Here is a 15,764-nt window from a genome sequence, read left to right on the forward strand (position 1 = left end):
TAAATCTTTAGGCGTGATTTTTCACGAACATATGTCATGGGATCCTTATATTCAGAACTTAACTCTTAAACTCGCGAATATCATTGGTCCTCTATACAAGCACAGCCGCACTTTTCTAGATGATGGAAAACCTGTCATTTATAACGGCTTATTCAATTCAGGTTTACCTCACTATCTCCTCGACTTCAACAAGTACCGATCTGAATTAATTGCATATGTTTCAGGGGTTTCTCAGAGTTTAATCTCCGCTGAACATTCGAAATTATTGAAGTTTATTCCTGCTAGATTTGTAAATCTCTGAAATGCAAACATTATTTCACTATGTACTCATTTTTTTAAACACAAATAAAAATGTAATTGTCCCGCCACAAATCTACGTTAAATTTACCAGGGCCTACTTGTATCAAAATGTCCTTCTTCAGCGGCAATTGGCACTGTGGCATCCATGCCAGTTTGAAAGCTAACTACGACAATTATCGCAATGAAGTGCTGCCTCAACAACTGTTGATACTTTGAAATAACTAAACTCCTGGACGTAGTCGTAAGCTTCCATTCACATGCATTGAATGATATGGGTTCCTGGCTTTCACTGCTTTCGAAATACTCCATCCTCTAAGAGCCACAGATGTTATGGTTCAAGCTGGAAGTCTAGACAATTGCATTTGTTGTGACTAAGAGGCGCTGAATCAATCTTGATGAGAGGAAAAGCAAACCGTCTTTTTTCAGTAATCTAAAATTTGAACGGAAGCTGAAATGGCCTCTCCCAAGAATCACTGATCCTCAGCTATTATAAAAATTCAGTTGTAAAACACACTATTTTTTTCCCTCATGACCTCGATTTTTTTTTTTATAAATCCTAATTCACACAACCTTTACTGGCTAGTGTTTTTCCGATCGTTTTCGCATTTATCCGAAAATACAGAACACTAAATATAGCACACACTTAACACGGACTAAATTGCTTTTTGCGAGTATATTTTATATTTATATGCTCAGTTTCAAAATTAGCGATAACAGTGAAAAAGAATGCCTCACAACGGTATCGCCATATACCTATTGCTTACTGAACTCGCCATGTCATATTGCGATCTCTTTGGAGCACCCGGAGGCCGGAGTTATTATACAACAGAAAAGAGCCTGATTTCAGTAAAAACCAAACAATTAGGTGTCCGAATACTTCCGCATTCTCATTGAAACTGAATGGGCGAGCTAGTATTTTATTTCGTTTTATAGATGTGAAATGCTGGGCAAATATCGAAGCCAGACAGGGGGACCACAGTGACCAAATAGTTTCGCAACAGAGGCATAGTTCAAAACTCTTGAACTATATTTTAAACACACGCATTTAGTATAAACATAACAGGACGCCTTTTTTTTTTGCCTGATGAACGGTCATACACAGCCCACATGTCGACTGCAGTCACTGACAATGTATGAACGGCAGGGCGCCTCCAGCACGCCCTGATTGCCTTCCGTCGTGCTTTCGCTCCGCTTGCATGATATTGGCACGCGAGACGCCGAACTATGATTGAAGAAAGGAAGCTCGCACTGTAGACTGCTCCCTGCCCTTTTGATTCTGTCCATGGCTATAGTATCAGAGGGAAGGTTTTCTTAAGTGCTCGTGCGCTTTACTTACTTCTGCCGGGCGCGCTGTTGTCTCCTGTGGGAAAGCAAACACACAGATAGGAGTGAAAATCAGTATAAAGAACGTTTGTTTTGATTTTATTTGTTAAAAGTTTTCTATGAAAAAGTAGAATGTGATGATCGGAGTCACATCAATAAATATTTGCGAGTTGGCCGAGTTAACTTTGCAATTACCCTGATGATGATCATCTTACTTTGGGTTCATCGCCAAAATGGCCGCGTTATAACGTCTATTAACCAGCAGGTTTAATATTTATTTTCAATATATTTTTGTTTTAGTAGGTACACAACTTTAAATGACCAGATAGCTTACCTCACCATACTATGCGGTTAATTACAGGCAATATTGGCGTGTATACAGTTTTTTGTACATTTACATTATTTTTGAAAGTTAGGCACCTTGAGTTCATTAGCAACCGTGTACACTAGTTCAAGAATAGTAGACCCTCTAAATGTTGGTTTTTAGCTGATTTAATGTGCAAGGTGCACCCGACAATAAAAATGTGTGTTTTAATGAAAGATGCCTGCTGCGATGCTCGCAGAGCAAGCTATTCATCAGCAAAAATAGCAAAAGATAACCGTGTTTGATTATAGGGAGTGGTAAACATTAGCCTAGAGTCTGTTATCCCTCAATTGATATGTTTAAAGAAATGAATGTCTCAGCATTAAAATAACACAATATTTGGGATAGTTGAAATTTTCCTGGATCTACTTATACGCTCTTTTGCGGCGCTTCGAGAGTGAAAGCTGATGTCCAGCTAACAACTGGACATCAGGCAGCTACAAAGCTCCGACTCGAACATTGCTGAACATTTTTGTAGCCCAATGAAGTCAACACGTTGCACTTTGCTTGAATCTGGGGCATCCGCAGGCCAGGGTTTTGCATTATTGCTGGAAATGTTTCAGTATGATTTCCAATGTAATGCTAAAAATTAGACTTTCGATTACTAGTTGAGCCTCTCTAAATCGTTCTGCACAAATATCGCCTCACAAATTGTTGGCTTTCTGATGCACGGTCACAAACAGCCGACGAGGCGGCTAGTATCACTCTTAGCTTTCGTTTATCGCTGGGCATGAATTGAATTTTACTTACTTGGGGGTTGTGGGGAGGGCTGTTGGTTTTGGGAGGGTCCTATGGATACACAAACACACACAGAGAAGGTTCTTAATGAATGGCTAAAAATGATAATAAATGCAATGTTGGTAACAATTGGCTTTTTAAAAAGCCAATTTTTAGCCACTTTGCACTCCGGTTATTAACAGGACATTCTTGACATGTCTGTCAACATTTTGGCGTGTTATACAAGCAAAACATGAGGATACGATCACTTTAGTTTACAGCACCGGAAGCATTATTCCTTCTCGCCAATGTGCATTGGTGCTGAATAAAGTATTTTCATGCAACTTTTTTGTAACTTCAGGTGTCCCGATACCCGATACTTGTGGCTTTGGCTATCTTGTGATGTCTCCGATACTCATTTAACATATTGGTATAGAAAGCCTCATTAGATCACTTAAACCATCTTCGTCTCCTGGATGCGATTCAATTAATCCCAAGTCTCTGAAAAGTAAAAGTGCCTATTCTTCTATAATACTTTCGAAGATTTTTCAGCAGTCACTTCACAACGGTTATCTCCCTGGTGAATGGAAGGTCGGATAGGTGATTCCATTTCAAAAATCAGCCAGCAAGTTTTCTCCTTTCAATTACCGACCCATTTCGTTAACCAGCATTCCTTGTAAACTTCTTGAGCACATTCGGTTTTCGCATCTCGTTACATTTCTTGAGTCAAACTGCTTTTTCACACCTTCACACCATGACTTCCGCAAAACTTAATCCAGTGAAACTCAATTAGTATCATGTACGCATAAACTAAACCTGATTCTTGACCATTCTTCATTTGCCGATTGCATTATTTTAGACTTCTCTAAAGCATTTGATAGGGTATGCCACAAACTCTTACTATATAAACTACACCAACTGAACCTATTTCACAACCTTCTCGCATGGATTGAATGTTTTCTTCTTAACCGTTCACAGTTTGTTTCAGCTAACAACTCTAACTCGCAGTCAACTGGTGTTCACTCCGGTGTGCCACAGGGTTCTGCTTTTGGTCCTCTCCTTTTCCTTATCTACACAAATGATCTACCTAATTCTTGCGTTTCTTCTAAAATTCTCTTGTTTGCCGATGACTGCGTAATTTTTTGTGAAATAACTTGTGATGACGATATAATTCACCTTCAGTCGAACCTTAATACCATCTCTGAGTGGTGAAAAGCATGGTTGATGAACCTAAACGCTAATAAATGCAAATATATGCGCGTATCTAGAAAAATTAATAGTTTTCCCACCTACTTTCTAAATCAAAATACCCTTGATGCCGTCACTTCTTACAAAAACGTAGGTATTCACATTACAGCCGATCTCACCGGGACCGCTCATATCTCGTATGTTATCAACAACGCTAAGCGAATAATTTGATACATCCGACGTAACTTATCAAAAGCCCATTCGTCCTTAAATCGCTTGTAATATAAAACACTAATCCGTTCAAAACTTGTATATGCTTCATCTGTGTGGGATCCTTACAAAGAAAACTTAATAGGTTCACTTGAAATGGTTCAAAATAATTCAGTTCATTTTATCCTATCTAACTATAACAGAACTGCCAGCATAAGCTCAATGACATATAGCCTCAACCTACCAACTCAAGCATCTCGCAGTAAATTATTTTGACTATGTCTATTTCACAAGCTCTTTCATCACCCATATCTGTACCACGATTTTAGTTTACCTGTTTGGTATATCTCATTCAGGTTGGATAATGCTCTTAAGGCTGGAATTCCACACTGCAAAAGTAACTTTTTTTTTTTCAGTCCTTTTATCCACACACATCAGATGAGTGGAATCGCCTTTCCACACCTACGGCGGCCATCGAAGACCACAATCTCTTTAAGAGCGCCTTAGAGCTTATTGTATGATTAGGAGCCTCTTATTTGTCTATATTAATAACTGAACAATGTTGTAATATGTTATGAAATGTAATCTACTCCCCTCTATAATACCTCAGAAATCAGGCCTCGAGGGGAAATAAATAAATAAATAAACATGACTACAAACCACGAAACAATTATGCAACCAGCTTCGGGTCACAGGTGATGCCTGTTATAAGCCATTTTTTTATAATGTGATATTATATTGACGACATATTGATGTAGTACACGGACACAAGCAAACTGGTACGAGAGTTTCACAGACGATCTTTGTTCCTGCTTTTTGGTAGGTAATTTCAAACGTCATGTACACTCCCGTGTATCCCACTGAAGTAAGTGTGGTTAAAAAATGAAAGCCGTTTACAACTCCCTGTAACGCCGAATTAGAGCGCAGCTCTTGAGGAGGAGGAGGGAAGGGTACTGGGGGGTGGGTCAAGTGACCTCGGGGGGCGGGGGGTCACGTGACCTTGGGGGTCACGTGACCTTGTGGGTCACGTGACCTTGTGGGAGTCACGTGACCTTGGGGCGTCACGTGACGTCGGGGGGTCACGTGACCTGGGGCCACGTGACGATACCGATGACGTCATCAGTAGCGTCACTGATGATGCCATCAGTGATGATGATGACGATGCGGATGCCGGTGACGTCATCAGTGACGTCACTAATGACGTCATCAGTGATGATGACGATGACGATGCGGATGCCGGTGACGTCATCAGTGACGTCACTGACGACGTCATCAGTGCCTATGACGTCAACGGGGGGTCACGTGACCTCGGGGGGTATCCCCAGGTCACGTGACCCCAGGGGGGGTCACGACCTGGGTAACCATCGTGACCCTCGTGAGGGTAACCCTAGTAACCCTTGTGAGGGCAACTCTCGTGACCCTCGTGAGGGTAACTCTCGTGACCCTCGTAAGGGTAACTCTCATAACCCTCGTGACCCTCGTGAGGGTAACTAACCCTCGTAACTCTCGTGAGGGTTACGAGGGTGAGTAACCCTCGTGAGGGTAACTCTCATAACCCTCGTGACCCTCGTGAGGGTAACCCTCGTGAAGGTTACCCTCACGAGGGTTACTAACCCTCGTAACCCTCAAAAGGGTTACCTTCACGAGGGTTACCCTCACGAGGGTTACTAACCCTCGTAACCCTCGTGAGGGTTACAAGGGTAAGTAACCCTCGTGAGGGTAACCCTCGTGAAGGTAACCCTTTTGAGGGTAACTAACCCTCGTAACCCTCGTGAGGGTTACGAGGGTAAGTAACCCTCGTGGCCCTCGTGATCCTCGTGAGGGTAACCCTCATGAGATTAACCCTCGTAACCCTCACAAGGGTTACGAGGGTTGCGGTTACACCGACGCCGACGGCGACGGCGACGGCGACGCCGACGCCGACGGCGACGCCGCTCAAGCCGGGAACGGGCCCCTAAGAGCTGCGCTCTAAAAGAAGTGTTTTGTGTCGCAAATGAAGCTCCTTATATTGAAAATAAGATTTACCCGATTGGGGAAAATAGCACAAAATGGCGTATTTTATGGACCGGTTAACATTACCCTGATATTTTTCAGTACTTGATTGATGGGGTAAAAATTAACGTCATCAATATTAAAATATACAAATTTTACAATATTTGGTACCGTGATTTTTCAAGGGTAACTATAATCGCACTAGCCGCAGTAGCTACAAATCTTCTTGACTCGAACCTCCGCGTTTGAGTGGCCATGGGTTAAACAGGATACAGATATAAAGAGTATTTCTCCTACTAGGAAGGCTTAAAAAAGGGCATCTGAAGTAAGCAATTGTCTCCTTCAGAATAACGTCCTCTGCCGAGGTAGATGCCAGGCATAAAGGGTAAAGTGATGGCGGAAACATAATTACCGAAGATGTACTGATTACTTTTGGGCAGATGAACTGACACATTTTAACTTGAAGTTGGCTGCCGGTTGTCAAAATATATTACAGCTGTTGTTGAGTTATGATTACTTAAATCTGGTTCGCGTTGTACTCTGACGAACTTAGGCGGTCACTAGGGTCCGTCATACCCAAACTAAGGGGCAGATAGCGCTGAAAGCTGAGTGCTCGAGGAAATAGGAGGGCAGGGTGCGCTTTTTCTACAGCGACGGGGCGATTATCTACTTTCAATGACCCGCTACATAGGACCACTTCGCAGACTGACGTTGCTTCCGGGTTGAACTTACGCCGCTGTTCAGTTACGTTTAGTTTCGGTTTCACGCCTCCTCACGTCTTAAATTTACTAAAGCATAGTGGCGAGCAGGAGTTAGTTGCGGCATATTTTCAAGACGGGCAACGATTCTTTTTACTGAAATGCACCAGCTAAGATGAGCATTAGGAAGCTTAGTGAATTAATTTTCTAATTATCTGTTTACACGGTTACCCTAAATTCCTCCGCGGTCGAAAACACTATCTCAAAGAATAGCTTATTTGTTTCAAGCGCTTTAAAAAGTATACATTCTTTTTCGCTGGTGACACAATTTGTATGTTCTTGGATCTGGGGCATGCGCAGGTGGGGGCTTTTCGTATCACAGAAAGCTCAAAATTGTTCAACCCAATTTAAAGTGTTCATCGAAACATTCTACGCTGGATTACAATACAGTATATGCAATCTCGAAGATCATGTTTGCCTCATGCTTCACATTTTCGGTATGTAGTTTAGAATCGCACTCTTCTAGCTTCACAGTAGTGAAAAAAAACCTCCGAATCCGGAAGCATAATAACATAAACCTCTTTAAACCTGGCGTCACTGTCTGCTGCCTTCTGATGCTTGGTCATGAATATCTGGCATGACGGCTGTTGTTACATACAAGTTTTTATCTTCTGTTACAAGTTTTTTGTTCAACATAACTCACCCTGCGGGCCTTCTCCGGACGTGCAAGGTTGTCCTGTTGGAATAAACACAAACGTACGTGTGTTAAGCAGTATAATATTAAGTTCATTTGTATATATCTAAAAATTGAAGAATACGATAATCAGATGATTATTGGCAAACAATAATAAGAATGTCCCGTTGAACTTTCCAATAAAATTGTTAATGATTCCCCAACTTGGGGTTGCTCGTCACAGTGACCTATTTAAAACCTTGGCTTCCTTTGTTATTCCCAATATATTATTGATAAATATGTACTTTGCAATAACTAGAAACCATTTGTAATTTACAAGAACCTGGAGTCACGTATAATGTTTCTGACGAGCCATTATTATCATTTGATAAACATTGCCGACACATTAAAGCAGTAGGCACTCTCAAATCAGTGGCATCTGCACCGTGATAAAAAAAGTTGACACCCGCTCTTGGTTTTGGCTTTTTTCTCTCTGTGGTCTAAGATTTAATGTGCGACCCGCTCTTACACCGATTATATATATAGGCTATTAGAGGCACGAAAATACTGAAATGCATAGTATTTTAAGAAGGTATTAACCCCAACGACATGGGTTTAAGCCACAGAATACTATCAGAGTTTAAAGGAAATCATTTGTGATACAAGGAACGAAAGCATGTAGGCGAGCTGGTTAGGTTTAGGAAACATAATAACCTAAACCCATTATTTCATTTCTTCTTTTATCGGGGTTTGGATTGTGCCATTTCCGACATTCTGCTTTTCTCGACTTTGTACTACATTAATTTGCGGCGTTTTAAGAGATCAGCTACAAAACTCTGACACCAACTTAGACTCACTGTTCTTTGACCTAATGAAGTCAACACGATAAACTCTGCTGGGATCAGGGGAATCCGCAGGCATGGGTTTTGCATTACCCTTCAACATTATTTATCAGTGCGATGTGGCTAAATATTGACCGCAATAATTATCTTAATAATAAACAATCTTGGGGTCGCTTGTTCACATGTCATCCCAGGGTAAATTAAGTAATAACAGTGAGAGCGCAGGTTGGCTGGTGTAGCATTGCCATTTCTTTAAATTACCCAAGACGGGGATGAGAAAACTACGTAGCATCAAAACCTGGAGGAGAAAGGGAAAATGATAAAAAGACAACGTCTCAAACACAGCTAAAAGGTTTATTCAGTTATCTCTCCTATATCCCCCCCTCTCAAGGTCGCCAGCTTCCGCACACTCCAGTCTCTGGAGAGTGCGGAATTAAAATTAAAGTTAGGAAAATTAAACGTTAGGATGCACATGTATCTCCCACAGGGTCGAGGAAGATACATGCGTTGCCTAATGTTTTTTTTTTTTTTTTGCGGGTCTTCACGGTGTCTGTGTCCTTAATGAAGTGCAGGCTCTGTGTGCGGAGGCTGGCGACCTTGGGAGTTGGGGTTTACAGGAGAGAGAACTAAATAAACCTTTTAGCTGTGTTCGAGACGTTGTCTTCCTATCACTATCTTCCACGTTTTGATGTTACATAATTTTCTCGCCCTAGTCTCGGATATTTTAAAGAAATGCTAAATTAAGTACTCGGTTTGATTAATTATTCCCAAAATAGTTATAGATATATTGCTCGCAATCTCCAGAAAATATGCAATCATTATACCAATTATACACTCAACGTCGGATCACAGACGATGTTTTCTATGAGTCAGTATTTTTTTATATTGTATTATATTAGCGACAAATTAAAGTAGTAGAGACGCTCAATTCACTGAAAGCAGCACACTGGTAGAGGAATTTCAATACCGCCCTGGGTTGCCACTTTTTCCAGTAGGTAATTTTATATTTAATATGCACTCTCGAGTACATCACTGAAGTAAGTGCGGTTATATAGAAGGTTCATATAAGGTGCAAACAAAGCTACTAATAGGTCAGTGATAATAGCGCTTCAAGAGGCATAGTATTTGATAAAGCTGCTAACATTAAACAAATATATTTTAACATCTAATAGATATTTTTAAAATCCTCATGGCTTGTCCGACTCAATATAACGTACGCCTCTCCATAAAAAAATCGCCCATCGGCGGTCTGGGGGGGGGGGGGGGGGGGGGGAGAGAGAGAAGGGGGGGGGGGGCGTGATCATGCGTTCCTCTCCCTCCTCTCCCTCTTGAATTTTCTACTGTACTGCTGTCTTCGAATTGCACCTAAAATATTTCAGCCTGATTTGCAGCGTTCAACGAACATTTCGGCGCTCCGCTACGAACAGCGTTTTTAGGAGGCGAAGTTCATTTTAGTGCTTTGTTCTTTCACCCTTTCCTTGTGTTATTTAAGAATACCATTCTTCTAGTGTCACTGTAGTCAACAAAGCCCCCGAACATTGAAGTATAGCAATGTCAGCCTGCCTAAGTATCGCGTCAAAATTCGTGCTTTCGTGATGGTTGGTCGTGAAGAGCCATCAAGGCGGGTAATGCTACATAAGCGTTTTTTATTTTTTTTGTGTGTTAATAATTATTTGTTAAACTTTACTTACCGGGCGGACTCGGGCAGGGCGTGGGGCTTCCTGGGAGTGCACAGGCACAGACACAATATATAATAAATGTTAAAAAAACGTATTTTTTATTCAATTTATCAAATCTAGAATTTGGAAATCCGAGTAATATTCTTAGATATATGTGAGATGGACACGCATTATTTTATAACTAATCTTCTCATCGACCGAGTTCTGATAGATTGGTTATCAATAAACCCTAGGCTAGCGACTTGTGGTTGCTCGGTTAAAGAGCAACCACAATCATAAGGATATCATGCTAGGGGAGCTATCATGACGTCCTTATGTCGTGAATTAAACCAGTCGGCTTACATTCTTAGTCGAAAAATAGTTTAACAAATATGCAACTTGCAATGTCCGGAAACCATAATAGCATAAATTCATTCACCCTGCGTTCACATAATTTTTTCTACATGCCAGTTTTTATTATTTGTCATAAATTGCTGAATTCTTTGGAACCTTCACAGTAATAAACGAAGTAATATTAGCTCTTGTTTAGTGCCGTTTTTTTTTGGTGGTTTAATATCTAATGCGTGACCCACGAACAGACCAATGAAATGTATCTGATTTATGCAAGGCTATTTATGGTGTGAGTAGGAAGCAAAATGGGAATACCGGAATATACAGAGTATTCCACGTAAAGTTAGGCAAGGTTTAAGAAAATTTTGGTACATTTCAGAAAGGCGAAACCAAACGAATAAGTCCATTATTTGTTTGGAGCAACTCAGGCTATGTTTGTGCTTTGCCCTATTAACTCATTACTTCAGGTTAATTAATGAACGTTGAAATATTTAATTTAGAGCAAAATTTTCAATGACATTGTTGTAGAGGGCACTGAGAAACGTCCAATTAAGTGTTTTTATTAAGAAACCTCTAAAGCGGTTCCTTTTTCCGGGCTTGAAATTAGTGCCCAAATTATTAAAAAAAAAAAAACGAATTTGTATAGAGCTCCGAATAAGCAGAGCGCTGCAATACAAGGTGCACATGCGCAAAGTCACATTCTTTTTTTCATAATCCGCAAATTATTTTTGATGCCCATAAAAAAAGTGTTAAGGTTTCTTTATAAAAATCACTGAGTTGGATATTTCTGAGGTCGCGCTACAACTTTGACATTGGGCCTTTTTGCTCTATATTAATCCTTTTTCAGTATAATTAATTAATCTTCATTAATTATCAATTGTGCGAAATACAAAAAAAATATCCTGACTTGCTCCAGACAATTAACAAAATTATTCGCTCATTTTGGTCGTCCTAAAATTCCGCAAAATATTTTTCAACCTTGGCTCAAGTTACATGGAGTACTCTGTATGGTGCTACTGAAAAGTTTTAATTCTGAAGAGCAGTTATCTAAACTTTATATCTTTTGACACTTGAGTGGTTTGCTTGAACCCGTAATTGTAATTGGTGTTAAAATAAAACATACATTTGTAAACTTTTAATCTACTTTAGCTTACATTGTTTTAAGGTAACTACAACAATGAAAGACAAGGGAATTACTAAGCTCTGATCCAAGCGTACTACCATATTTCGATCAATTTAGGGACTTAACATGTCATGTTTTGCTTTGATCTACAGCGTCGACAGCCAGTGAATTTAACCTTGCGCATCAAAATGCTTCCCTATGATGCGCATTTTTCAGCGAAGAAATACATGTTCGATGACTAACGGAGGCTCTTTGATTCTGAAAGATTTGAGAGGTGTCATGCTTCTATATAGTTTTTGCGATGTTAGTGGAGGATCTCAGGCTCTCAGCATCACTGTAGTGACCAAGCCCTCCAAGTCCGAAAGCAGATTAACATCTCTAATTAGCGCTAACATTATTTCACGAATTTTTTGTCTTTTCTGATGGACTACGAGAAGTGCCCACAAGGCGGCTGGTATTACATAGTAGTTTTGTTTTGTTGTATATATTTTACATTTGTGAAAAAAAAAAAAAGTTTCTTGTCTTTAAGCAGATTGTGCAATAACAAAGTGCAGCGGACTAGGAGTAGTCGTAGTTGATTTGACGTAGTAATAAGACATAATTCATTGTCTCTTGCATCTCGTATAAAGTCCACATATAAAAAAAAACACTGAAGCGCAATGCGTTTGCGTAAAATAAAGGAGGTTAATTCCGAGCAAAGATATTTTTAAGATCGCAAGAAACAAAGTATAACGCTGAAAAATCATGGCCTTACCATACGTGTTTCCCATGCAGAAAGTTACTGCAGCGAGGAAGCAAAAGGCTACGAGAGTTGCCTTCATCTTGGACGGTAGATGTCGACTATGCCGATACATATTTCGGTACGGGTTTATATAGTGCTCCGAGAGCAAGGGGTTGTTTGTTTTTCACATTTTTGTTTTTAATATTGACGCAAATTCAATGACGCATACGAACATTGTTTTCTGAACGTGTCTACTAAAACGAAAAGACAAAAAGAAATATTTTTTTCCTCGAGTCATCCTGTTGGCAATTGTTTCTGCATTCGTCGTTGCAAGGATTGTTTGAGATGAACAAAGAGGATTTTGATCCTTTGCTTTGTGTTTCTGCTGGTCTCTCTTCCACGTGTATACTTTGAATATTCTGAAATTAAATCCTGAGCACGACGAAAATATATTTGAGAACCACACATAGCATTCAGGCGAAACGTTTTTCTTTTAATAAAAAATCGAGAGTTGTTTTCGCGTTCAATAAAGCATAAGTTCGGGACTTTAGTCTTGGTGTACACTCCGTATGGCTATACGCTTTGAATAAAGAAATTTATATATCATATGTCGCCGCGTGCATGGCCGAGAGGAAACGTTTCTCCGTACTTCAGGAAGATTTTCGTTTACTCGTAACCGAACTGATTCGACGTTCCATTCGAATGCTCGAGATACCAAGTGTAATAGGTAAGGAGACCGACTCTGCCGAGTCACTAGTTCGAGTGTTCGATGTTTGAACATTCTAGGTGGAATGTCTGAGATAGAAAGTGTAATAGATATGTAGCAGCAAGGCCTTGCCGACTCTCTTCCGACGACGACAGACTCTCGCACAATCGCGTAGTCCAAACTTGCCAGGTGTCACACCGACGTCTCGACGCTATCTTCTGCCGCCTTCAACACTCACTCTTGTTTTTCCGGAGGTCGGTTTTTTCTCTTGTTTCTCGGACAAGTTTGCCGATTAAACCTTCATTTTTGGGGTTTACGCTTGTAGATCATTTTCCGTCCACAACATTTCTGTTGGAGGTACGGGGTAACTTTCTTTTCTCCATCCGCGCATGCCTGCAAAGAGCCGACGAACCAGGTTGATTTTAGGCCCCGGAGAACGTTTTTGTGAAGCCAGACGAAGCCCAAGCAAGGCCAGCAGCCGGAACTTGGTCTATTTGTAAAGCAGCTAAGAAAAAAGTTGACGAGCCATGAGATATTTTCCCAAGGCGAACCGACGGAGACCCCTGCTTCTGCATGTCTCTCCGTGTTCCTTCCCATCGCATCTCGTACGCCAACTCCCTTCAACGACGACGTTGACATAGACGTCGTCGACTGGATACAGTAGTGCCAACAGGCGGCATGTCAGAACTAATGGACAGCAGAGCAGAGCGCCCCAACATAGATTTCTCACTGGATGAGACGGCCCGCCGGCTCTGGTTTGAAAACTGCCAAACGTCAATCCCCTCCTGTGTCATGTGCGAAAAGCAGTTACCTTATGTCTATGCGAGGCAAAAACGTAAGGAACGCTCCGAAGAACTACACCAGGCCAGAATTCAAGGATCGAATGAAATCATTGTCGGTATGGTCGAAAACGTCCTCTGACTTTTCAAACGCGCGGATCCCAAAGCGCCGGAAGTAAAGAAGCTCAAGATTCTGATGCGAGGAGTAAATGAAAGCATCATCGGTGCCGCCTGCTAAACCCGCCTGCTACCGTCGAGGCATCCGTGGTGGAGGCCACAAACATCGAGCAAGCCCTCCAAGCGCGAGACACCCAGCGGAAGACTCTAGCCTTCCGCTGCGGTTCAACAGAATTTGAAATGATGTTTAATGAGGAGGAGAGTACGAGGCTAACGTGATCAGTGCTTTGGACTGATGGACTGTCACAGCCGGTTTAATATCGGTAAGAAGCTACGTCTAGGACATCGTTACCAGTCGTATACGTCGTACCGTTAGAGTGACCTCGCCTACTTCGGTTAGACAATTTCCTCCATAATAAGTGATTCAGACTCCACCTCCCCTCAACTATCGCCACGCTTCGCGTCCAGGAAATGACGATCGCCAATGTTACCTTATAGACTCTTGAAAATAGAGTGTTGAGACGAACCTTGTTCCCTCCTTTAGTCCTTGGTTGTAGCACAACGATCCGGCCATTCTTCTCTGGCACTAGCCAAACACTGCACCTCTTTTGGGCTGTCGAGAGAGAACAGCCGAAAGAGAACTGTTCATTTAGGCCGCCGAAAGACACGATACATCGCTTTAGAACTGTTATGTACGGTCATTCTGACGGCAGTATTTACAGACCATTTTAGCAGTAAGCTTTGTAGCGACGGGCGCGGGGGTGGCGTTGAAGTCAGATCGCTCGGCGCTCGAAACTAGGCAGTTCTCGTAGGCTAATCTTTCCATTTCCACGAGGAGGACGCCGCTGCCTACCTCGCATGCGCAGCATCAGTGGCGTAGCCAGAAATTGTTTTTAGGGGGTGTTCTTCTTTGATTGAACAGTTAAAAAAAGAGAGGAAAAGAATTTTCACTAACACAAATTTAGTTACTTTTTTCTGTTTCTTAGAAGACAATATTCAACCTTTTTTTTACCAGATCTCGTTCCGGCAATCTTTAAAGATGAATAATTTAATGCTGAAGAACGAAAACACGCAATCATAAAATGTAGTAAGGGGCTTTGAATAAAAAAGTCCAGACAGGCCCACAAAAAATTCCGGTGCATTTTCTTCTCTGTGGAACACTCAGGTATCCAATGACTAAAAAACTACAAAATATTGACAGAGAATAGTGAAGTTTAGAATATAATTAAAGTTTAAACATAAAAGTTACAAGGCGCGATGCGGCAATGAGCTAACGAAGCGTCACGCTAATTGTTCCTGCACGAATCACATTTTTCAGAAATGATCATGCTATGGTCATGCTTTGGGTTCTTTTCGTTCTTCGATGTCATTTTACGAGAAAGGGGCAGAAAAAAGTACCAGTTTCTATCATTCCGTGGGGTCTAGACATTCAAGCCGCCGTCGGTCGATAGAACGAAGCGAGAGAACACTTTCGGTGCTGACTTGGATGTTCCGGTAAATGTTCAGAAGCCAACCCCTAGCAAGTGCTAATGGGACGTTGAAGCCCTCAGTTGCGACTTGAGTCTTCACAGTCTCGAGAACGAACGTTCCGTTTCAGCGGTGCTAACGGGCATGGTAACCAGGATTTGCAGCAGGCGGTTTACATTAGGATACAAGGCATCCTGGCAAAGACAGGTTGCCTGTACCACTGAGACACGCTAAGGGGTGCGATCCTTCCACATCTGTGTTTAAACCAGAACATCCCCACACTCTAAAACTGGGTCCTCTTGAAACTCCCAAGCCCTCTTATGTTATGAGGGATATGGGCGAGATAAAAGGGACCTTTTTTTTAGGAGCGCACCCAAAAAAAGGCGGGGTTTCTTAGGGGGACAATAGCTGAGTTAAGAGGGACATAATTAGATTTAACAAACACAGACGAAAAAAGGCAACCATCCCTCATAAACATTGAGCAACGTTCCCCTGTTATTTTTTTTCCCCTCATAAACATTGAGCAACGTCCCCC

The 15,764-nt window shown here is 41.5% G+C and overlaps 1 long non-coding RNA gene across 1 annotated transcript; it reads right to left on the bottom strand.

The window, feature by feature from the left end:
• Nucleotides 1-1,628: 1,628 nt before the first annotated feature.
• Nucleotides 1,629-12,272, bottom strand: LOC120846773. Its single transcript, XR_005717103.1, has 5 exons — nucleotides 12,194-12,272; nucleotides 9,999-10,028; nucleotides 7,496-7,528; nucleotides 2,738-2,776; nucleotides 1,629-1,660 (listed from the first exon to the last, which is right to left on the bottom strand). It is a non-coding gene; the product is annotated as an uncharacterized LOC120846773 (long non-coding RNA).
• Nucleotides 12,273-15,764: the final 3,492 nt, after the last annotated feature.

This window comes from Ixodes scapularis, unplaced genomic scaffold, assembly GCF_016920785.2.
Source record: "Ixodes scapularis isolate PalLabHiFi unplaced genomic scaffold, ASM1692078v2 PGA_scaffold10__122_contigs__length_95168666, whole genome shotgun sequence".
Taxonomy (NCBI): domain Eukaryota; kingdom Metazoa; phylum Arthropoda; class Arachnida; order Ixodida; family Ixodidae; genus Ixodes; species Ixodes scapularis.